Raw genomic sequence first — 23,697 nt, forward strand, 5'->3', positions numbered from 1 at the left:
TTTCATCATACAGGTTAAAGGATGTGAGTAGAGTTATTACCGATGCACAAGTAGGTTACAAACTGTGATAATAAGCATGTTTAGTGGCGCTTTCAAGCACTACAAATCGTCTGTTTTTACAAATTTCTCTCCGAAATATTTCTTCTTTCGTGAATTGTGGCTGTCACATTTTTCCCGGACACATACTTTCGCTGCTGTTAATGAATTTTAAGACGCTAACAACATAATTACGCCGTATGGGCTGTATTCTGACAAAAGGTCAAGGATAAACTTGATCAGAAAAGTAAAAGAGATAGGCAAATGTCTGTGAAATGAGCAAACGTCGCAATGAAAGAAAATATAATTGCAGAAATGATGACGAAAGAAATAGAGAGAATGGGGAAATCAACAAATAAAAAAAAAAAACTTTAATTATAATAAAAGAAAAATTTTCTTTTTTTTTAGTTTGCTCTTCAATTGTGAGAAATGAAATGTTGAGCATTGTGTGTGTGTGTGTGTGTAATGCAAGATTTTTTACTTAAAAACATATCTGTATATATACGATATAACACAAATATAAAAAAAAAAAATTCCACAAAAAAAAAAAAAAACAGACTTAGAGAACACGCATTTAACAGAGATAGAATTACATTTATGATATAGAGTAGGACAATGTGGCCTCCTACGAGGAGCCCTGACACTCCATGGAAGTGCTCTAATAATAATAATAATAATGAGCGCTTTTTTGTTTTTATTTTTTTGTAAAACAATGGGCGCAGGTACACATTCTTTGCTAGCAGGAAAAGTTGAAAATGAACACCATACCGCATCCTAGTCACGTGTCACTGTTAATAAAGGTGTCATTACGTCGTTGCGTACTTGAACAAAAAGCACTGATAATGATGATGATGATGGCAATAATAACAATAAATTATTGTGCTATGTATAAAAATTAAAAGTGCTATTGTCATTTTTTATCCAAACATTTCCTACAGATAAATACATACGATAGCATTATTAAATGTATTTTCTGGCAAATACGGATTGTGACGACTAATACTTTAGAGGGACTGTGCTGGTGAATTTTAATTGTCAATTTTGCTGGTGAATTTTAATTGAGAACTGATTGAGAAATGAATGCTGGACAAATTTGAAATCATAGCGACGAATAGCGAATACAAAAGTTGACTGACGTGAACAGATAGAAACGTGTTAACATAGCTGCCTCAAAATACTAGATAGACCACTACCATTTCTGTTTGTGATTTTATTGTTCTGTTTTGTTTTCTAAAATGAATTCGAGTTTATGATTTTGTTTTCGTCTAAAATAGGAAGAACTCATCCAGATATTTTATTGAATACTATTGCTAGTTGCGAATTAATTCAGTACTTATTTTGGTTAGAATATGATTTCTTTCATATTTTCAGTCTTTCCTATGGCTCTAGTCAAATACAAGTTTTGCGTAGCAATGTCAAAAAGCCTCGTTATCGTATCATTCCTACTATTTTGTCTCTGCGGGTTTTCTTTTACCTAGAAGGAATGAATAGAAGGTTAGTGGAAAAGAAAATAATCTTAATTTTAATAGTAATCACTGCCAGCATCATGAAATACTATTTCCAAATGCGTCAATTTTCGAATATGAGTGATACCAATCTTCTTTTCTATGCAGTTTCCATATAGCCATCAACAGTGAGTGTTCCTTGCAATCTAAGCCACCCTAGTTGACTGAATTGTTATCGTATCCACTCTTAACCCAATAGACTATGGATTCGAATTCCGTTGTAGGCATGGATATTTGTGATTGTCTAGGTGGGAGATGAATTTCACACCCCAGTGTGAGAACACCTTACCTCTTATTGAAGGTCTGAAGTGGATTAAGAAAAGTTCCATGTTTTGATCTGTAGAGTAAGATTTCCGAACTATGTAAAAATGGATTAAAAAATAAGAAAAAATGTATAAATTAATAAAAATATAAAAAATCCTTAGTTCATCTATCTTCTTCTTCTTTAGCCTCTTTCCATCTACTGCTTTATATAGGTCTCCCCCTTTAACTTTCGAGTTCTTTCTCTTTAGCCAAATGGCCACCATCTCATATCAACCTTTGTAGATCATCTCGCTATCTTATTGTTTAGCGACTTTTCCTTCTTTTGGTATCCGCTCACTGCTTAATTTTGTCCGGCCGTCTGGCAGCCTACTAATATGACCAACCCATCTCCATTTACATGCTTTACAACACTTCACAATACCCCAGTAATTCTAATTCTGGTATTTTATTATTATTATTATTCTGTCCCTTTTTGTTATGTGGAGCATTCTTCTCTCCAAGGCTCTTTGGACCACACGCAACTTGTCTTCCTGTTTTTCAGTTGTTGCCCATGTCTCACTTCCATAGTAAACACGGGATAAATGCATAGATTAAAGAGCTTTCTTTTCAGTCATATAGCTAAATCTCCTAACAGGTAATCTTTATACAGTCCAAGTGCTTTGTTTGTTTGTTTTATGTGATTCTTCCACTTATTTCTTTATCTTGTTTTCCCTTAAAACTAACTAATTGACCAAGGTAAATATACTCCTTCACAATTTCAGTACGATTATCTGTTAATTCTAGTTCGGTATGATCCGAATTTGTCATCAGTTTAGTTAGATTAATCTTTAAACTTTTTGTTTTCTTTCATTCTTTCTCTATCAAGGTCATTTAGCATTTCCTGGACTTCTTTATTTTTTACTAAAAGAACAATGTCATCTATAAAACGTAAGGAATGAGATTTTTCCCATTCATGCTAATTCCATAGTTTTCCCAAGAGACGTCCTTCTAATGAAGCAGGAAACAATTTTGGCGATACAGGATCTCCTTGCTTCGCTCATCTCCAAATACCAAATTCCTTTCCCTGATGTTCTAGCTTTACACTGGCTGTTGAGTTTTGATATGCAGTTTTTAATAATATGATATACTTTGTTGGGATGAATTGTTGCTTTAAACTGATTATTATTTCTGACTGATGTAGAGAATATTTAGTGTTCGTAGATTTACAAAATCTACGAACACTAAATATGCGGGAAGATTACATTCATTTGCTTTTTCTTATATTCATCTGCTTTGGACCCCGAATCGAAAAATAAGCAAGATGGAACCGATGATAACAATTTCTTAATATTATTATTTTAATTAATGGATGAATTAATTCATTTGTATTTTATTTTATTTATTTTTATTTGTTGTTTTTGTTCGTCCTGCTCCTACTATAGGAAAAATGCAACTGCTGTCAAGAATTCAGAAATATGCAAAAATTAAAAGCAGAAAAGAAATGTTTTTGTCGAATGTGTTGTTTAAGTTAGATTAGAATTACAGGAACAACCAGAAATAAATAGCTATTAACGGCATGTTTCATTCTGTCCGTCAGCCCGTTTCACGAGGGTTAATACACTAAGAATGGTGCTGTAACGATACTCTGTATACGTACTATAATGTACTCTGTTTTTCGTTTACGCGATATCGTATGTACACTAGTTTTAAATGTATCGTATTAGAGTATCTTTCTTTCCATCCTATTTATGTGAAAAACTTTGCTATCTTAGAGAATTTTGAAACGAAATATTATTCTGCAAAATATAAAAAGAAAGATATCTTAAACTAACTTTTTTTGCAGAAATAGATTTAACAATGTAAAATTGTAGACACTGTCGTGTGCCAAGTGACGAAAGCATTCTTCTATGATCAAGAAGCCGCCGTCTACCTTCACGCTAATAAAAATTGGTTGGACAGTTTAGAGTGAAACGCGATGCTGTCATGTGTGAAGTGCGAACATGATAGAATGTACTCACGAAACCCTTATCACCCGTTATTCAAATACGTGCACGTACCGAAGCATCGTGCATTTCATCACTCACTACTGTCATTTCGGACGTTTAAATAACATAATACCCGTCGATTTGATTTCCTTTCCTTTTCTATTTATTTATTTTGCAGGATTATTACTTGTACGTGGAATAGTTTGAAATTATATCATCTAGTAGTAGAGCTGCAATGATATTATTCGTCCCACTTGCTATGAAAATGATCGAAATTTAAATTCCATACAGATTTTTAAAAGTACATGCTGGAATTCGTCGTACTCTCTAAAGGCATACACGTAAATATATGTCTCATTGTTTAATCACATGACTCTAACCTTCAAGGATACCATTTAAGTGGAAATCAAGGAAAAGAGTAAAAAGTTATATATCAATAGCTAACGTGATTTCTTCCTACTGTTTTGATGCCTAGAAAAGTACTCAGCATCATAATTTGATTTCTTTACTAGAGAAACTTCTACTTTAGAAGTTTTTCTAGTAAAGTAAGGTTATTGGGCCATTATGCTTGTATACGTCCCTGGGGCGACTCGTGCACAGGCACTGCGGAACTGCAGCACCCCCAATTTTTCTCGATATATAAATATATTTATTAATTTATTTATATTTGCTTGTAATATTTAATTTTATCATCAACAATCCTATACAATTATCTTATTTTGTAAAAAAAAGAATAAAAACCCATCTTGTAGCACTTAGGAGGGCGAAGGACACTAGCGGCACTGTGTTTTCCACAGTGTCATATTGCTACGCACGCAAGCATATGTACGTCATAGTGAGAGGCGAGCTATTAGCATAAGGCGGCACTGTCTGTCGCGCAGTTCCACTGTTGTTTATATGCAGTTTGCGCCAATAGTAGAGTGTTCGTAGTGCTTATCGTGTTTACTCCGTCTCTTTAAATATTTGGACATTACAATTAAAGACATAACATTTGTTATAGTAATTTTTAAGTAATTTTGAATTATACTAAACTGTATAATTTGATCGATAATAAACAATATTTTTTCATGTTTAATTTTTTTTAATTTTTACCATAATTTGGATATATTATCCAAACACATATACACTGTACTTACAGTGTGTATGTATATTTCGAAAGTTGCAACACCCCCACGATTTCAAGTCATGAGCCGCCAATGATACATCCATAACTATAAACAGAAAACGTGCGTCATCAGAAAGTTTTTTGTTTCACGTAAGCATGCAGCGACGTCTGACTGTATTTTTATTATATTTCCTAAAAGCTCTTTGATTTCGACTCTGAGAAGAAATTTTTCTCACTGGGTAAACTAGTTCCATATAAATTTGCCTATTTAAAAATGTTCGTTGCTAACGATATTGAGAGTAACGGGGGTATATGGTGGATAATTTACTGGAGAAAACAAATAGACAAACTATCATGGAGGTATGCGGTAGCTCAACTCACTATGAATTCAGAGGCGTGCCAGTAGTGTCCGGCACCTGTCTGCAAAACTTTAGTTGGCGCCCCTATACCCAGTAGCACGCCAGTAGTGTCCGGCGCCTGTGTGTAAAACTTTAGTTGGCGCCCCTATCCCCCTCCAATAAAAAAAAATCACTTAAAAAAAACGTTTTTTTTAAAAAGTATTTCCTCCTCTTTGGCGCCTTTACTATCCTGGCGCCTGTGTGCGTCTCACACATTGCACATATGGCCGGCGCGCCCCTGTATGAATTTAAACTATAACTATTTAAAAACAACAACAACAACAACAACAACAACAACAACAACAACCTAAAACTCAGTTTTGGATTCTCGTTCGTTGAACGCTAAAGGCAAGTTGACAATATTAAGATATGTTAGTTACGAGTTACTTAACAAACAAGCAAGAAAAGCAAGTCGATTATTGTTGTCAGAAGATGAATTGCGATATTCCATTCACTGGGCTTGGTTGGTATCATGAGGAAACGGTTAAATTCGCTTGCGACGACTGCTTGCATTATTGACCCATCCCATTCGAAAAAGGATTTTGGTCTTCGTGTAAACTGGTAGTCATTATATTCTCGATTTTATTAAAAAATTAAAATGACAATTTATCTTTAAGTCTTCCAAGTGTACTTCCTCCTCCGACTGTACAAGCTCTTTGCGCCATTGAAGACGACGCTGCATGCTAGTTCGGGTAATGTGGGACTTTCATGTTGCGGTCCTACCACAGAAACCCATGTTATGAGACTCGGTTCTGAATGTTTGTTTGCAGAATCGTGTTCCAGTCGATGTCCGGAACTCCGTAATCAACGTATCGGCCGACGAATGGCAGTTTTACATATTATTCTTCGTAACACCTTACGATCACGTTCGGTGAGTGTGGTGAGTCGTCCACTGTGGATGATGCTTACAGTTGATTCCGTGCGCTTCCATCTCAGTATGGTATCACTGATTGTTGATCTGGGTGTCCCAATTTGTCAACAATTTGCCGAACAGATAGGCCTGCATCCTATCACAACGCTTTTTTCAAACTTCGTCAGTTTCCTTCTTGCAGCCATTTCACCAGGACACATGATGCTCCCAAGTAAGTTTGCACTTACTTGGGAGCATCATATTCCTCCAATGTATACCGGCTACAAACACGTGACTTGTTACACGGCACGATGCACCATGTCCATAATAGTGTCCGTTGACTTCTTTCAAGCAGTGTATACTGCTCAACAAAATTAACAGAACAAAATGTTTACATGAATATTTTATTTTTAACAGTATCTCCAACGGCGAATATTTATATAATACGCGTTCTGGCATGCAGTTCTGAGTATCCAATTGAAATTGATCTACTACGCAACAAGTCCGCAGACAATACAAATTACTCCTATCTATTAAAAAAAAAAAAAAAAAAAAAACGGGTTGCGACCACATCACTCGTAGGCGAATTGAAGCCAGGCAGTTGCAGGCGAAGATAGCATGTCTTAATATATTACAAAGTGTCGTCTCAGCACTATGAACACAGTTTCAGAAGGGTGAGACCATTACAAGAGGATCTAGACAAAGTTATGCTAGGGCTACATCAATCAGAACAAATCTCGGCATTGGCTCTAACAGCAAGACAGAACCCTACAATGCCCTGTCATCAACTTCCATAGAGGTTGCCGCGACCGACCACAGGTGTAAACATTTCCATCCGGACTGTGTTAAGAAGGCTCAATTCAAGGGGACTCTACTCGAGGAAGCCAGTGGTTTGTAACCTCTGGCTTCCTTGCATAGACAAACCGCCACAGAGCTTGTCGAAACCTATGCCATGAACACGTAACTTGTTGCCCTGTGAAATAGGGCTCAATTCTATTCTCTGTTTTGGCTTATAAATGCTAGACGTTGTTTGGTCCGGAGAGAACAAGGAATTCTATACCATCCCTCCAACATCAGAGAAACGAACAATTACAGTGGAGGAAGTGTTCTCGTGCGAGGCGAAATAATGATCAACGCCACACTTCTCTTCATGCTTTTGATAGGGACACTGTAACTGAGTAGAGACACCGAGAACATATCCTCGAGCAATCTATTTGCGACTTTGTAGGAATTGCGGTTTGCCTGGATTTTTCTTTTTATGCATGACAATGTCACTTCCCAGAGTTCAAGTGGTGAAGAAGTATCTTGAAACTGAAGATATCCAACGACTGCCGTGGCTAGCACGATCACCAGACGTAAATCCTATTGAAGGTGTGTAAGATGCTCTTGAGCTCGCATTGCACGTCGACTGCCAATATCTCGGTCACTAAGTCTGTTCTGGTGGAAGAATGGGATTTTTTTGTCACAGACTCTTATATCGAGCGTGGTCCACCGCTGTTGGCCTGTTTAGTTGTTAGAGGGGGAGGGGCAATACGCCATTGTGATTTCATGTGACCATATTTTTGAGTATATTGTGTCGAATTCTGTCATGTTATCCTTTTGATAATTCTTATATACTCCTATGTAATGTCACTTATACCTACCTTTCCGACATTTCTCTCTGTGGCATTTCATTTTTATTCTGTAGTACACCACCACCACCATATTACATTTTGTCTTGCTTCATCGCAAACAGCAAGTTACACCACCGTTTCCAAGTGTTTTGTGAATTTTGTCGAACAGCGTACTGAACAAATAGAAAGATCACTTGATGAAGTAAGTTGACTTGAAGAAAAAAAACCCATCAGGATTCCATCAGTCGCGTGTTTTTCAGAAACCATTTGTGAGTTTATAATAGGATTTTCACTGATTAAAAAAAAAAAAATCACCACCTTTAGCGTCGTTTCCTTCATGGATTTTGAATGCAGTAATTGCAAAGAAAGATTTGATGTATCCAATTATCAAGCCTCTATTAGAATATGTACATGCAAAAATATTTAAAGATCAAGACTCAAAAAGGCTCTGAAAACCTCCTGCAATGCTAATTTGAGTCGATGGAGGGAAGAAGGAATAAGTTTATTTGCTGCCACAAAATCATGTAAATTTTAATTTTAAACTTTTTTTTTTATTGAAATAAAGAACCTAAGAGGATTCAACCAGGCCCGTCCTGTACCGGGCTGCAAATGGTGCAATGAACCCTGGCGACACAATTTAGTGGGGGTATAATCGAACATGTTCATAAAAAATAGAGAATAAATAATATACTGAAATGTTTGTACATATTTGTCACCTTCGAATGTGAGAAATTTACGCTTTCTCCAGTTGCTTCTGAAGAAAGATCCTTTTCAAAATTAAAATTAATAAAAAAAATCACTTACGATCGAGTATGTTACAAGAAAGATTAAAAAATTTATCCATATTAGGTATAGAAAAAAATGAAATATGTGGCAATTTAGACTTAGAAGATATCATAAAGAATTTTCTGTAATGAAAGCCAGAAGAACATCTCAGTAGGAAATGAATAAAAATAAGTTTTTTTTACTATTTGTGCTTTTCTTTATTTGAATATATATTCCTCTTAATGTGCAGTATAGTAAAATGATTCGTAACGTGTTATTGTACTTCGGGATCTTTTAATTTTTAATGGAAGGGGGCACAAAAATTTTGCACCCAGGCGGCGCAAACCCACAGAACGGCCCTGGATTCAACTTTTTATTTTTATTATTTTTTTTATTATGAAACTTTTTATTTGCTTTTATGCTGTTATAGTGGATTTTAAATATACATTATTGAAAAGGGAGAGAGAGAGAGAGAGAGAGAGAGAGAGAGAGAGAGAGAGAGTCCATCAATTATTAGCAGACGTGTGGCAACAGTCACATCTCCTCCCTCCTCAATAACTCAAACCATTTCCTGTCTCGTTTAGTTTCTTCTGTATGCCTTACTTCTATTAGTTGTTTTCTATTAATGCAGATAAGACACTATGAGTATTCCATCAGTCGCGTGTTTTTCAGAAACTATTTGTGAGTTAATAATCAGATTTTCACTGGTTAAAAAAAGGACCACTAGCATCGCTTAGCTTCTCTTCCTTCATGGATTTTGAATTCAGGTATTGCAAAAAAAAAAAAAAAAGATTTGATCTATCCAATTATGAAGCCTATTAAAATATGTATATCCAATAAGCTACCTCCACAGTTCGCGATACTACTACTCACTATGAAGACTACTTTCTCTTCCCTCAGTTTCTGTTCTCTGGAACAACTACTTCCTTCGTATGCATTTCCAAAAAATTATAACCAGCTTATCAGAGATTCAAGCCCAGCACTAAAACGTTTCAGTAGCGCAGTAGGTAGCAGCGAAAATAATGAATATGCAAATAATGAACAAAACGTTTACTTCAGTAAACAACGAAGCAAAAAGCATGTATTACAGAGTTGTAGAACAGGTGCCCTCCCTCGGTGAGTCCTTGGACTCCCTGGAGGTGTTATGTAATAATAATAATAATAATAATAATAATAATAATAATTACCCACATCACTTAAAGAAACAATACATAAACATTATGCTCATTTGTCGCTTAAAGTATTTAATAATCTGCCTTTATCATTATTATTAGGACTCAAGGACTCATCAGGAAAGGGCACTCCACACTATTTACATATTATATAATCCACCATCCACATACTAGTCCAACCATTGTTCACTAATTGTAGTTTTATCTGTTATTGTATGTATTCTCTGTCCGATTTGAAAGTACGAGTATTCGGGGGGCGAAAAAAAATTGAGTTTCAGGAGAGAGAGAGAGAAAAAAAAAAAACAGATGCCTTCGTATGAAAGTTGCTAACTCACCTTCAATTGAAAAAGGTGATCCTTCTAGTTATTATAAGAATTAACATCAAGTCTTTTCCAATCGAAAGCGCGTTGTTCTGGCGTTTTCCCAATAGTGCTACAAAGAGAAGCTGTCAATAAATTCTATAATTTCGTCAATAAGAAATGAAATTAATCCTCGTAAATATGTCTTTAATCAAATATTTAAGACTACTTCTACAGAAATGAGCAAAATTTAATCAGACAAAATGTAAATAGTATTCTTTAGCTTCTTTAGTATTCTATAGCTAAATTAGCAGCTTTGTGTAGTACGCTTTTTATTTAATTTTCCTATAAAATACGTTTAATTTCTCAGTATATTTGTATATATACTAGATGCATGCATTTAGTTATCCATTTTTATGCCTTTTTTTTTAACCTGGATGACCTCAGCTCTTAGATTGCACTTTCAGTTTTTTAAAATTTTATTATTTAATTTGGAATTCATAATAAATTGATTAACTGATGATTTCTTACTTCATGTATTGGAAATGACTGAGTGTAATATGACAAGACAGTGCTACCATCATATCGTTGGTTTTGAGTGAATTTGAAATTATATATAAAATTGAACGTAATGTTTAAAATACTGCTTAGCTTTCGAAGAGCGCAACATACACACAGAATGTGTTTAAAGTCATCACAAAATGTCATGTAAAATCTGATATATATATACAGTATATTAGGATAAAAAAATTCCCCTTATTACCCTTATGAAATCATACCATGTTTAGTGACTATAGCTTTTAGAAGATTATTTCGTGCAAACAACTAAACAGCTGATTTCAACAGGTGTGTGTGTGTGTGTGTGTGTGTGTGTGTGTGTGTGTGTGTGTGTGTGTGTGTGTGTGTGTGTGTGTGTGTGTGTGTGTGTTGGTGGGGAGGGATTCTGTTATAATAATGATGATAGCGTTAGATATAACTCGAAATCTTTTGTCACTTGATGTTTCTGTGCTATGGACCATATCATTCAATGGTGAGCGATATGCCAATACTGTTTCCTGCTATTCTGATTATATTTCCAGTGCATATTGCTTAATGGGAACTTTCGCCTTTTAACGAGAAACAGAATGAATCCAGTTGATCGAATAATCTTTTAATTATGATGTAGGTATTACAATGACATAACTATATTTGAATAATGAATCTGCAAAAAAGCGACTCATTATTTTTTTTCTCAATAACTTACGATGAACTGAAGTTATTCCGTGCAAATCATGTATATATGTATATATATATATATATATATATATATATATATATATCCACCGTAGTTCAGTTGGTTTCGACGGAGCCCTGAGGTCAAATCCTGTCTATGATGCGGAGAATTGTTATGAGGACTTTTCAATGTAAAGTGAGTTAATCTGTCTCATGTGATAGTGAAGGGTTTCCTATAGAAACTCGGGTTTTTTTTTCATGCCTCAAAACAGGCAAACCGGTCGCATAAACACACAGATCTGTAGTCATAAAATACTCTCTCTTTAGGGATGCCGCAGAGGAGTGGCAAGCTGAGTACATTAACTGCCTAAAACCCTTAATTAGGGAACTCAACCAGTCTTGGAGACGGACGAGAATTGGATATATATCATATACACCACACACACACACACACACACACACACACACACACACACACACACACACACACACACACACACACACACACACACACACACACACAAAATGTGTCCGTTAAGTAATAAGATTGATTTTTTTACAGGAGAGCCCTTTGAATAAAAGTAACAAACGTCTTTATAGTTCTGACCGCTAGAGTGTATTGTAATCTCAGGTGCAACTTTCGAGTCAGGTGACGCATCAGTTTACGTGCGGCAAACATTGAAGTAAGAGTATGTGAGTGGAGCGTGTCAGAAGTTGCGTCATGGAGCAAAGAACTATGATAAAATTTTAATGTAAATTAGGAAAAACTGCTACAGAAGTGTACCAAGACCTAAAAAAGTTTGTGGCGATGACCTCCGAGCCGTGCACAGGGCTTCCGCTGATTTTCAACGTTTAAAGAGGGAAGGGAGTCCCTGCAGGATGAACCATGATGTGGGCCCAGTTTCTGCACGGACTAATGAAAATATGGTGAAAGCTAGCGAAAGTTTTGCCTATGACAAACGAATAACCACTAGGCTACTTGCTGTACAGCTACATGCCAGATTAATCTTAGAAAGAGATTTGCATAAGAGGAAGATTTGTTCACGGTTTGTGCCGCATACGTTGACACATGAACAGAGAGAGCACCAGGTTGCATGTTGTTGAAATTTCATCTATGCAGTTGATCAAGATCGTCATGTGTTGCAAAGAATTGTCACCGGTGATGAAAGTTAATGTTTTCAGTTCGATTCGGAAACGAAACGCCAGAGCATGGAATGGCGTGGAACGTCTTCTTCCCGGCAGAAGAATGTCAAGTTGCAAAAATCGTGTATCAAGACAATGGTTATTGTTTGTTTTTTTCGACGCTGTTGGAATTATCCACCACGAATTTGTTCTTCAGGGCATTGCAGTGAACGGTCAGTATTATTTAGGAGTAATGCAACGTCTGTCGTTGCATGCGATGTGTCAGGGGAAAAAATCTGTTCCACAACAACAATTGGTCTCTGTTTCAGTGCGCCCGCGCACTGTGCGCTGCCTGTGAAGCGGTTTCTGGCTTCGAAGTCGATCTGTGAGATCGAACACCCCCACCCCACCCCATTCGCGAGATTGCGCTCCCACAGACTTTTTCCTTTTCCCAAAGATATGAAGTGTCTTGAAAGAGTAGCGCTTCAACGTTCACGTTCAGGACTTCCACTGTACCTTCGAACACCTGTACGACAGATGTAAACGTTGTGTCGAGTTGGATGGAGATTATTTTGAATCTTTGTAATTGACAATTCCAAATATAGTTCTTTTTTCCGTGTGAAAAAATTATGAAAACATTTTTAGATGGAAAGAATATTTTTGTTCTAGGTGTTTATCAGAACTTTCCAAACCCCCTCATGTGTGTGTGTGTGTGTGTGTGTGTGTATATATATATATATATATATATATATATATATATATATAAACTGTTTCTTTAATAGTTTATAAGGTTCGTTTCCGTCAACCTTATAAACTATTATGCAGTATCGTTTTTCCTAGTTCTGTAGCACCATCCATAAAAAGAGTAGAAGGGCAGCCAAGATACTTGATTTAGTTAATAGTATATGCAGCAACATAACCAGGAATTTTTGTGCCTGAATAAAATGCTCGTTACTGTAGCCTTGGAGAAATACTAATTGCAAGTCCCTTACAATTAAAGTCGCTTAGTTTTTAATTTTTTATTTAAAATCAGTGATGCAATTATTATTATAATTGCACTTGAATAATTGACTTAGTAGAGGTGACTTAAGTTTTTCTTCTCAATACCTTCTATTCATGAGGTGTTTAAATAATACCTCATGAGGTGTTTAAATAATCAAAATTAGTTTAAAAATTAAAATATATTGAAAAAGAAACATAAAAATGTGAAATACAAAAATATATATTTTTATTTTTGCATATGTTGTACCTCAGACTTAAATGTTCCATACACGAGTTTCTCGTCTTTCCACTGCAATGAGAGTATGGCATCCTCCCCTTCTGTATTCCTTTAACTTGGATTTATTTTAACTGAAGTTTATTTGAATAATATGCCGAATAATCTGCATAATTTTTGGACATAATTTCAACATCTCGTATAATTCTAAATTTTATTAAAATTTAAATTGCAGTATAACAAAGCTTAGTAGGACAGGTGCAGATTCCTTAATTACACAACGAATGCAAGTAAAGCAGCATAACGAAATAAATAATTATCAACTACAGAATAATGTACGTGAAATGTTTTATTTTGCATAAAACGGATTCGCTTTTATGATCACTCATACGCACAAATCTTCAAATTCTGAAACAAAAATCCTCCATGAATCTAATTTGATTCATATGACTCCTGCATGAAATGTATTTAGCATAAACAAAGAGATTACCCTTTTGTGTATAATAGGAGGTTCCAAAGGGATTCCGTACAATAGAAGTTCTTTCACGAGGATCCTTCTACTGCAAACCTCCAAAACGACTATGGTGTCCCTCGGCATCATGTCCTACGTCTTTATCTACTTCATGGTTAGCGATGAAGGAGAAAAAAATGAAAAATTAATTATATTCTTTTTATAGTTTAATATTATTTATCTATCTTGAAACTTTTTTTCATGTTTCTATAGAAACTGTTATAAGTGCTTAGCGAACTCAATTCAAGCTTAGCACTTTGATTTTAATATTTCAAGTTTGTCATCAGAAACACTAAAGTGTTCCTGACATTTATATGTAATTTTGTTAGCTCTAGTATAGGCTATAGGAGCTCTTTTTTTGTTGTTTTGTTTTGCATTTTATGAACATCTTAATTTATATAGTTGAAAGCGTTTTGAAAAGCAGTTGCCTTTTTATTCGGCTTTGGGGTGGAAGAGCTAACACTTCCTGGCACCAGCAGGGTGATTGGCCCTGCACGTCATCGTTGCTAGCATTAAGCTGTTTTTGTAGCGGCCTGTCTAGAGACGCCCACTGCCTTGTTGATCTGCCACCAGGTGGTTAGATGTTCGCGTACCAAACTTCCTGTTGGGAATGGAGTTACTTGATACGGCTTGGAAGGTTGTGTCTGTCCTTGTGCCGGTGCGACTGATGTAGTGAAAGAAAACGTCAGGGTACAAGCATAAGTACAGTGCTAATGTTCTTTATCATTCCATGGAAATGGAGAATAAAAGTAGGTAGTAAGTAGAAGCCAGTATAACAATTTAAAAACAGAAAATGGCGTAAAAAACTTTTAGGCCATTTTTTTCTCCATACTTTTTTCTAGTAAAGAGGGGGGAAAATCAACATTCGTGAATATTTATTTCCAATGGGATTAGATGTTTCACTTTGGATGAGTACCATCAGAATTTTAACAAACATAGAATACAACCTCTGCCGAGCATGCTTCTGAAGATCATTTCCACATATTTTTTTTCTGAAGCCGATGATATTTCATGTATTAAAAGTTCGCTCTTCGAAGTACTTTCAAGTGCAAAGAAGTTTACCAATGATTGCAATCATTTATTATTAACATAGAAGCATTATATTAATCAAATTAGAATTTTTCGTGGAAGATTTTTGTTGTTTAAGAATTTGTGTATGTCAGTGATGATTTTTGTTTTTGTCTTGAATGGAGATAATGTAACAAGCAAAAATATGCATGGTTTGTGCGAAACATTTTCACATACTATTATAAATATTATTTCTGGAAAATTTTCCCCTCCTCTAAATTGATATTAATAATTATGGCCATTTTGCCTATTTTCTTAAGGAGTACCCTTGTATAACGCCATTGCCTTTTTTAAAATCAATTTATTCGAGGCATTAATGATGTTTTAAGGACATAGATAAACGAAAAATATGGAAAGAATAATTTTAGACATGCCTTGTAGGATGCTGGCGGTTCTCTTCTTTTGGAGCAGCATCAGGCGTATAACGATAAAAGTTTATATATCTGAACTGCAAAATATGACTGAAAGGAATGGGGGGGGTCGAAAATGTGGAGATAGAAATATTTGGGAGCTAGAAATGTGGAAAATCAAAGATATGTGAATTAAAAGCTGAATTTCCAAGATGGTTTCCAAGAAAATTTTTTTGGGAAAGGAGAAGAGAGTTGGAAGCTCCACGTCATGAAAATTAGGTCAAGATTCCCACCAATGGAAAGCAACACAGATTAAACCTAAGACAAAAACACTAAGTGACATGACATAGCCTCCACTTTGCCCATGAGCTCCAAAGACGACACCTAGTCGAAATTTCTCACACCCTGTTACTTCCATCCCTAATCATCACTCCAACCTCTAATCATTATTTTATTCAATATACTATCCTCCTTTTCCCAAAAAAAGTTTCCTTGGAAATTTGGCTCTTAATTCACATATCTTTGATTTTCCACATTTCTTGCTCCCACATATTTCCATCTCCATATTTTCATCTCTCCCCTTCCTTTCAGTCATATTTTGCAGTTCTGATATATAAACTTTTTATCGTTATATGCCTGATGCTGCTCCAAAAGAAGACAACCTTGAGCATCCTACAAAGGTATGCCTAAAATTATTCCTTCCATATTTTTTGTTTATCTATGTCCTTAAAATATCATTAATGCCTTAAATAAATTGAGTAAAAAAAAACAGTGACATTATACAAGGGGTACTCCTTAAGAAAATAGGCAGAATAGCCATAACTATTAATTTTCACATACTATTTCAGACAAAAAAGCTGTCCTGGAAATCAAAACTCTCATTGTCAAGTTAGAAATTTATAAAAACACAAGTTATTTTTGTTTTTGTCTTGAATGGAGATAATCTAACTAGCAAATGTATGGTTTGTGGGAAACATTTTCACATACTGTTTCAGACATTAAAAAACTGTCCTAGAAATCAAAGCGCTCTCATTGTCAGCTTAGAAAAATCACCATTGTATGATGTGCACCTTCATTGTCAAGGAGCCTGACTAAAAAGAGGAGAATTTATCTTGAATGCTATTTAAGATAAATTTTTCTTGATATTCTTTATGAGTACATGTGCACTTATTTGTTTTTTTTCCTTATTATTTGAGTTAAGGTTTATAAATGACCAAAAGTAGAATCATGTTCTGAAATTTGTTGGTTCTCTTGGTTTATGGAATTTAATGTTTGTTTATTTGTTCTTATAAACTCTACAAAAAAATTAGAGCTTGTAATAACTGAAAGAAAATTTATAGGTATGTGATTTCTTATATTTGTTTTTTCGTATTTCTTTAGCAAAAGGATGATCTGTACTTTATTCTGTTCTCTAAGAGTTCTCTTTTAAAAATTACATGTATAATTTTACTAGTTTTATATGTAAGAATTTCCCTCCTCTCAGCTTTTCCATTTTTTGTTTTCATCTTCCTTATTTTAATATCATTTTTCCCATTCATTTGTATATAATTCTTGATAAAACTTAGTTATTTTCTCAAACATTTTTGTTATATTTGTAATCAGTATTCCATTTTTCATTTTGTAGCTGTCACGTTGCCTGTATTTGGAAACTTTGCATTCTTTATACTCTTCTTTTCTGTTGCAATTTTTTATCAATTTTATTCCTTATGTCTTATCTTATCTGTTTACATTACTGTTTTACACATTTTCATTATATTCCAAGTTTTCATTCCTTATTACTTCTTAAATATATACATGTATTTTTTAACTGGGTTTTGTCTTTGAGTTCTTAAATGGGTAATATGCTATAGTAATTATTTATAATCTATTTATTTCTTTTGATGTCTCCTAATCCTAAACTGAATTAGGATTTTTAACCAATTTTTTTTATATCCTAAAATGTACCCCAACAAAACATCACCAGTGTTCAAAATCGGTATGCTTAACATAAGAAGCCTGAAAGGCAAAGAAATGGAGCTAGCTGAGGAATTGGATAAGTACCAGATCGACATAATAGGGGTGACTGAAACAAAAAAGGCAAAAACTGGTGAGATCTTTCTGAACAATAAATACAAAATGTTATATTCAGGCAATGACAATCAAGGAAAAGGAGTAGCCATAGTATTTAACACTAAATATGAGGCTAATCTTGAATGGCAGGCAGTCTCAAGTAGAGTAATGTGGGCAAATATGAGAACGGGAAACTGGACAATGAGACTTATTTGTTACAAATCACTTAAGGAATCGAACAACGTAGATACGAATATAAATTAAATTACACTTTAATAAATATTTCCGATATTTTGGCAACGTCATGTTGCCATTTTCAAAAGGAACTTGCAAAAAAAGGCACGTGCACGTAGGCAATACAACACAGTAACTGAGAATGAAGAGATGAAGCTATTGTTCTCCTAAAAGTCTTGATGGTGCCCTCTAGCGGGCTAAGTAGGTGTTCTTGGCTGTTGGGCTGAAGGTCTGCTGATGTAAGCCTCCCAAATTTGGGCCAGTCGCATACAACCAAATTTGTTGAGGTTTGGAGAGTTTCTTAGGGCTGAGGCGGATTCCATAAATAGTCTTTCGAATTTGTATTTTCTACGATGTATTACTGTAGCGTTTTTCCACTGTATTCTGTGGCATGTATCCAGAGCATGGTCTGCAAGACCAGAATGGCTGTACTTGTGAAAACGGATGTAGTCCTTGTGTTCAGAAATGCTGATATTCGCTGTCCTGCCTGTTTGGCCAAAGTAAGACAGTTTACAACTGCAAGGGACCTGGTATACACCAGGTAGGTCTAGGGGAAGTGGTTGGTCTTTGGTGGTACGGATAAGGGATGCCAATTTTCTGTAAGGCCTGTAACAGGAGGTCAGGTCATGTTTTTTTAAGATTTTGGTAATTTTTTCCAAGGTGCCTTGGATGTAGGGAATGGTGATGGATTAAAGTAATACTTGTTGTGCAAGGGACCTGGTTGGACCTCAGTTGTAGTAAACTGTCTTACTTTGGCCAAACAGGCAGGACAGCGAATATCAGAATTTCTGAACACAAGGACTACATCCGTTTTCACAAGTACAGCCATTCTGGTCTTGAACACCATGCTCTGGATACACGCTACAGAATACGGTGGAAGAAAGCTACAGTAATAATACACCGTAGCAAATACAAATTCGAAAGACTATTTATGGACTCAGCCTCAGCCCTAAGAAACTCGCCAAACCTCAACAAATTTGGTTATATGCGACTGCCCCAAATTTGGGAGGCTTACATCAGCAGACCTTCAGCCCAGCGGCCGAGAATACCTACTTAGCCCGCTAGAGGGCACCATCAGGACTTTTAGGAGAACAATAGCTTCATCTCTTCATTCTCAGTTACTGTGTTGTATTGCCTACGTGCACGTGCCTTTTTTTGTAAGTTCCTTTTGAAAATGGCAACAAGATGTTGCTGAAATATTGGAAATACTTATTAAAGTGTAATTTAATTTATATTCGTATCTACATTGTTCAATTCCTTAAGTGATTTAGTAATGCATAACCAATGTATAAGCCTGTCTATGAGAGACTTATTTGCACCTATGGTCCCACAGAAGGTTCTACTAAGGTAGAAGTGGAGGAATTTTTTGAGGCTTTAGAGGAAGCAACTCACACAATGAAAAATTAAAGTTGGTCCTTGTTGGTGATCTGAATAGCAGAGTAGGAAATGATTGTCTTCTTCTTCTCTTCCGTCTAAGATGGGTTGAGTCTTCTCTTGAGCAGGATCTTCCAGTCCTCTATTCCTTGCTGTTCAGAAAAGTTCCTTATATGTTCTGCATCCCGAGATGTTCTTTATTAATTTCAGCCAGGTGATTTTTGGTCTCCTTTTTTCAGTTGGAAAAGTATATGATTAGGACGTTAGGAAGTCTGTCTGCATCCATGCGTACAGTTTGTCCAAACCATCTCAGTTGTTGTTTTCTAATTTTTTCTATTATTGTCTTTTTATACAATAGTTCTTGTCTGACTGCGATGTTTGTTTTCTTTTCTATCCAACTTGTTCTATTTATTTTTCTTAAGCATTTCATTTCAAATGCCAGTAGTTTTTTCTACTCTCTTTTTTTAACTGTCCACGCTTCTGCTCCATAGATGACTGTTGCTATAATTATTGCTTCATATAATTTGATTTTGGCTTGCTTAGACATCTTTTTTTTTTCCAGATTTTCTGTAATTTTCCCATGGTGGTCCATCCTATCGCTATTCTGTGTTTGATTGTTTTGAGTTCATCTATTGTTTCTGTTAGTTTTGATCCAAGGTATATGAAGTTGTCTACTTGTTCTATTTGTTCTCTGTTTAGGGTGGCTGAGATGGTAGTTCTGTTCCTCCCTATTTTCATCACTTTTATCTTTTGTATATTTATTGTCATGTCATATGTTTTACAGGTTTCGTTTAGCTTGTTGATCAACTTTTGTAGTTCATTTGGGGTTCTTGCAAGAAGGACGAGATCATGTGCATTATTATTATTGTTCTGGGTAACTCCAACTAGTCGACAGACTCATCGAGGGAGGCCCTAACATCATATCAAGAACAACTATTCGACATTGACACAGTATCTATCATACCTTGCCTTGAACTCATTCATGGTCGTAGCACCCACAACAGACTCTGGAAGCTTATTCCGCTCATTCACCACTCTCCAAGTAAAAAACCTAGCTCTAACACCCTTGTCAACCACGCTCTTGCCCAGCTTCCATGCATGGTCCCTAGTCTTCCCACCACCAGTCATATTTTCAAAAATATCTTCTGGATCAATCTTATAAAAACCCTTCAGTAATTTGAATGTCTCAATCATATCACCCCTCCTTCGCCTATCGTCCAATTTCTGCAACCCACAAATCCTCAACCTATTCTCATAAGGTTCATTCCACAGACCTGCTATCATCTTGGTCACTCGTCTCTGGACCCTCTCCACTTCCTCCCCATCATGAAGAAACCCTGGTGCCCATAACTGGGCACAGAAGTCCAGATGGGGTCTTATCAAGGCTCGATACAGAGGAACAACAACTTGCTTCTCTCTGCATGTTAAAGTATTTTTCATAAGCCAAGTGATTTGGTGAGCTGTTTTAGTTACTTTTGCAATGTGCCCCCTAAACTTCAACTCCCTATCCACCAGCACTCCCAAATCCCTGGCCTCATCAATCTCCTGGAGTATGGTTCCACCAATGCGATATACTGCTGCTATTCTTTTCAACCCAAAGTGCATAACCTTACACTTTGCCACATTAAATTGACATCCATTTTTCCTAGCCCAGTCCTCTAAACTATCCAAATCATCCTGTAAAAGTTTGACATCCTGTGCACTCACAATTGCTCTACCCAACTTTGCATCATCAGCAAACAAGTGAACACTTCCTCTCAAATCCTTTCCTATATCATTGATGAACAAATTGAAAAGCAGTGGTCCAAGAACAGAGCCCTGCGGCACACCACTAGTCACAAGCCGTCTTTTAAACTCCACTCCTGCATAAACAACTCTCTGGTATCTCTCCTTCAACCACCCTCCTATCCATCTCACCAACCCTATATCTGTCCCCATCTGCTCCAGTTTAGGGTTCCATGTGGTATCCTGTCAAAGACCTTGGCAAAGTCCAGTAGTATCACTGTAAACCCATTACCCCTATCCAGTTCAGCTGTCACTGTGTTATAAAACGTGAGCAAGTTACTGAGGCATGATCTACCCTTCACAAAACCATGTTGTCCCCCATACAATATCCCATTTTCATCTATCCAATCCTGTATTCTTTTCTTGACTAATTTCTCTAAGACCTTGACAATGATTCCTGATATGCTAATTGGTCGGTAATTTACAACAGCAGTCTCGGAACCACCTTTATGCAGTGGAACTATTTTCCCCGCTTTCCACTCTCTCGGAACTAACCCAGACCCGAGACTCAAATTAAACAAAATGGTCAAGGGTACTGACAATTCTTTAGCTGCTTCTCGTACGACACGAGCTGGTATACCATCCAATCCCACGGATGTATTGACATTGAGGTTATGCAATAGACTACTCACCTCCACTTCATTCACCACAATTCCCATATAATCTACGGTTTATTTGTTTCTGCAATGTCCCCACCTGGATGATATATACTTGCAAAGTGCTCACTCAGTAACTCAACTATATCAACTGATTCAGTTACCTCCCTACCATCGGCATTCTTTAAAATCATTCTGCCATGTACATTTTTCCTTTTACTTGCTACATATCTAAAAAACTGTTTAGGATTCTCTTTAGCCTGCATGGCCAATGTTCTTTCGTAATACTTTTTTGCTTTTCTTACCACACTCGTTACCCTTCTGGCCTGCGCTTTATACCGTTCATGTGCCTGCCGGTCACCTTTCTCCTTAAATTCCCTCCATAGTTGTTTCTTTTTTTGCAGCTCAAGCTTAATGGTGTTATTCATCCATTTAACCCTTACTTGATTTATTATTCGGACTCTAGGTATACAGTCAGCCATTGATTCATGCAAACACTTCTTAACTGCCTTCCATGCACTATCAACTTCTAGTCCTTGCAGTTGTACATGCCATGGCACTGAACCAATCAAACTCCTAAGCTTGTCATACTTTCCAGCCCGATAATTCCACTTGTACCCTGTCTTAATTGAAAATTCCACACCTTTAGCCACCTCCCAAGTCAAAACCCTATGATCACTCTCATCAATTGGTGGCAATGTGGTCATATTTGTTACAGCCAAATTCTCAGATGTAATTACTAGGTCACCTGTCACCACCATCTTTTCCATCACCTGGTCTATAGCAGAACCCAATTGTATATTTAGTTCTGCTAGCCACAATCTCACACCAAATGGCCTCAAATGTGCTATTTTCTCTATATTAGTATTTATGTTTTTATTATTTATTATTATTATTATTAATTATATAGATATTATTTATGTTTAAACCATTCGCATTGATTCCAGGCTCATTGTCTATTGCCTTCTTTACAACTTCTTCTAGATATATGTTGAATAAGCATGGGAATAATGGGCATCCTTGCATTACTCCTTTTTGGATCTCTATGGGTTCTGTTGTGAGTGTGTCCTTTTTAATTATTGCATTTGTCTTAGAGTAATATTTTATCAGAAACTGTATTATATATTTGTCTATTGCTTTTTCTAGTAGAATTTTAAGAAGGATTTCTCTGTTGATGTTATCGAAAGCTTATTTAAATTCCACAAAACAACAATATAGTTCTTTATGGTCTTCCCAGCTGAACTCTGCTAGTTGGTGCAATGTGAAAATTTGGTCTATTGTTGAATAGTTTCCTCGGAAACCAGCTTGTTCTCTGCCTACCATTTCTTCATAGGTGTTTTTTAATCTATTTTATAATTCTTATGAATATTTTATAGGTGTGAGGGAGTAAATTGATTGGTCTGTAATTTCTGCAGTCTCTTTTGTCTCCTTTCTTGTATATTGGGATGATTTTTCCAGTTCTCCAGTCATCTGGGATCTCTCCTGTTTGTAGTATTTTACTGAATAGGGTTGTTAAATATTCTATTGATATGCAGCCTCCATATGACCATAGTTCAGTAGGGATAATATCAATGCCTAGTGCTTTATTGTTTTTCATCTGTTTTATTGCGTATCTGACTTCTTGTAAAATTTTTGGGTGATCATTACTTTCTTCTATTGTTGGCATTGTAGTTTTGTTTCCTTGGTGGAAGATAGTCTTAAAATGGTTTGACCAGATTTTTCTTATATATTCAATATTCCCGGATTTATGCTTCTTGGCATTTCTTAGCTTTTTCTTCTAACCATTTTTCTTTGGCTTTTTTGCATAGGTTATCAACTTTATTTTTTAGTGCTCTGTATTTTTCTCTATTCTCTTCATTGTTTTGTTGGTTCACAAGTATCTTGGCCTCTCTTTTCTCTTCAATGGTAGCTATGATTTCTTGGGTTATCCACTGTTTGTTTATTTTGGGTTTGGAACCTAGAGTGTCTTTTGCAATTGATAACACTGTTTCTTTTCCTTCTTCCCAGTATTTTCCGCTGTTCTGGAAGATGAAGGGTTTTAATTTCAAGCACATCTGTTCTAAAAATCGACTTCTGCTTGATCTATCTTTTAGTTTTGATAGGTTGATGTTTTCTTCTTTTCTGATATAATTTTTCCTGTTGAATTTTATCTTCACTTTGGCAATTAATATTTCGTGGTCAGTGTCAAAATCAAAACTTCTTAATGCAC

The 23,697-nt window shown here is 35.8% G+C and overlaps 1 protein-coding gene across 5 annotated transcripts in view; it reads left to right on the plus strand.

Moving 5' to 3' along the window:
* ced-6 (PTB domain-containing adapter protein ced-6) overlaps positions 1-23,697 on the plus strand; it is a 186,565-nt gene that overhangs the window by 58,529 nt on the left and 104,339 nt on the right. Inside the window, exon 1 of one of the 5 annotated variants that reach the window (XM_090412679.1) lies at positions 14,648-14,781. The exons of 2 other annotated variants lie outside the window; for them this stretch is intronic. The gene's annotated coding sequence lies outside the window, so the exon portion shown is untranslated. Of the gene's footprint in view, positions 1-14,647; positions 14,782-15,991; positions 16,131-22,527; positions 22,546-23,697 lie in introns of those variants that run through there. 2 more of the 5 variants (XM_090412681.1, XM_090412682.1) reach the window with 2 other exon arrangements.

This window comes from Typopeltis vanoorti, chromosome 23 (assembly GCF_054136105.1).
Source record: "Typopeltis vanoorti isolate ZY-2024b chromosome 23, IOZ_Tvanoo_1.0, whole genome shotgun sequence".
Taxonomy (NCBI): Eukaryota; Metazoa; Arthropoda; class Arachnida; order Uropygi; family Thelyphonidae; genus Typopeltis; species Typopeltis vanoorti.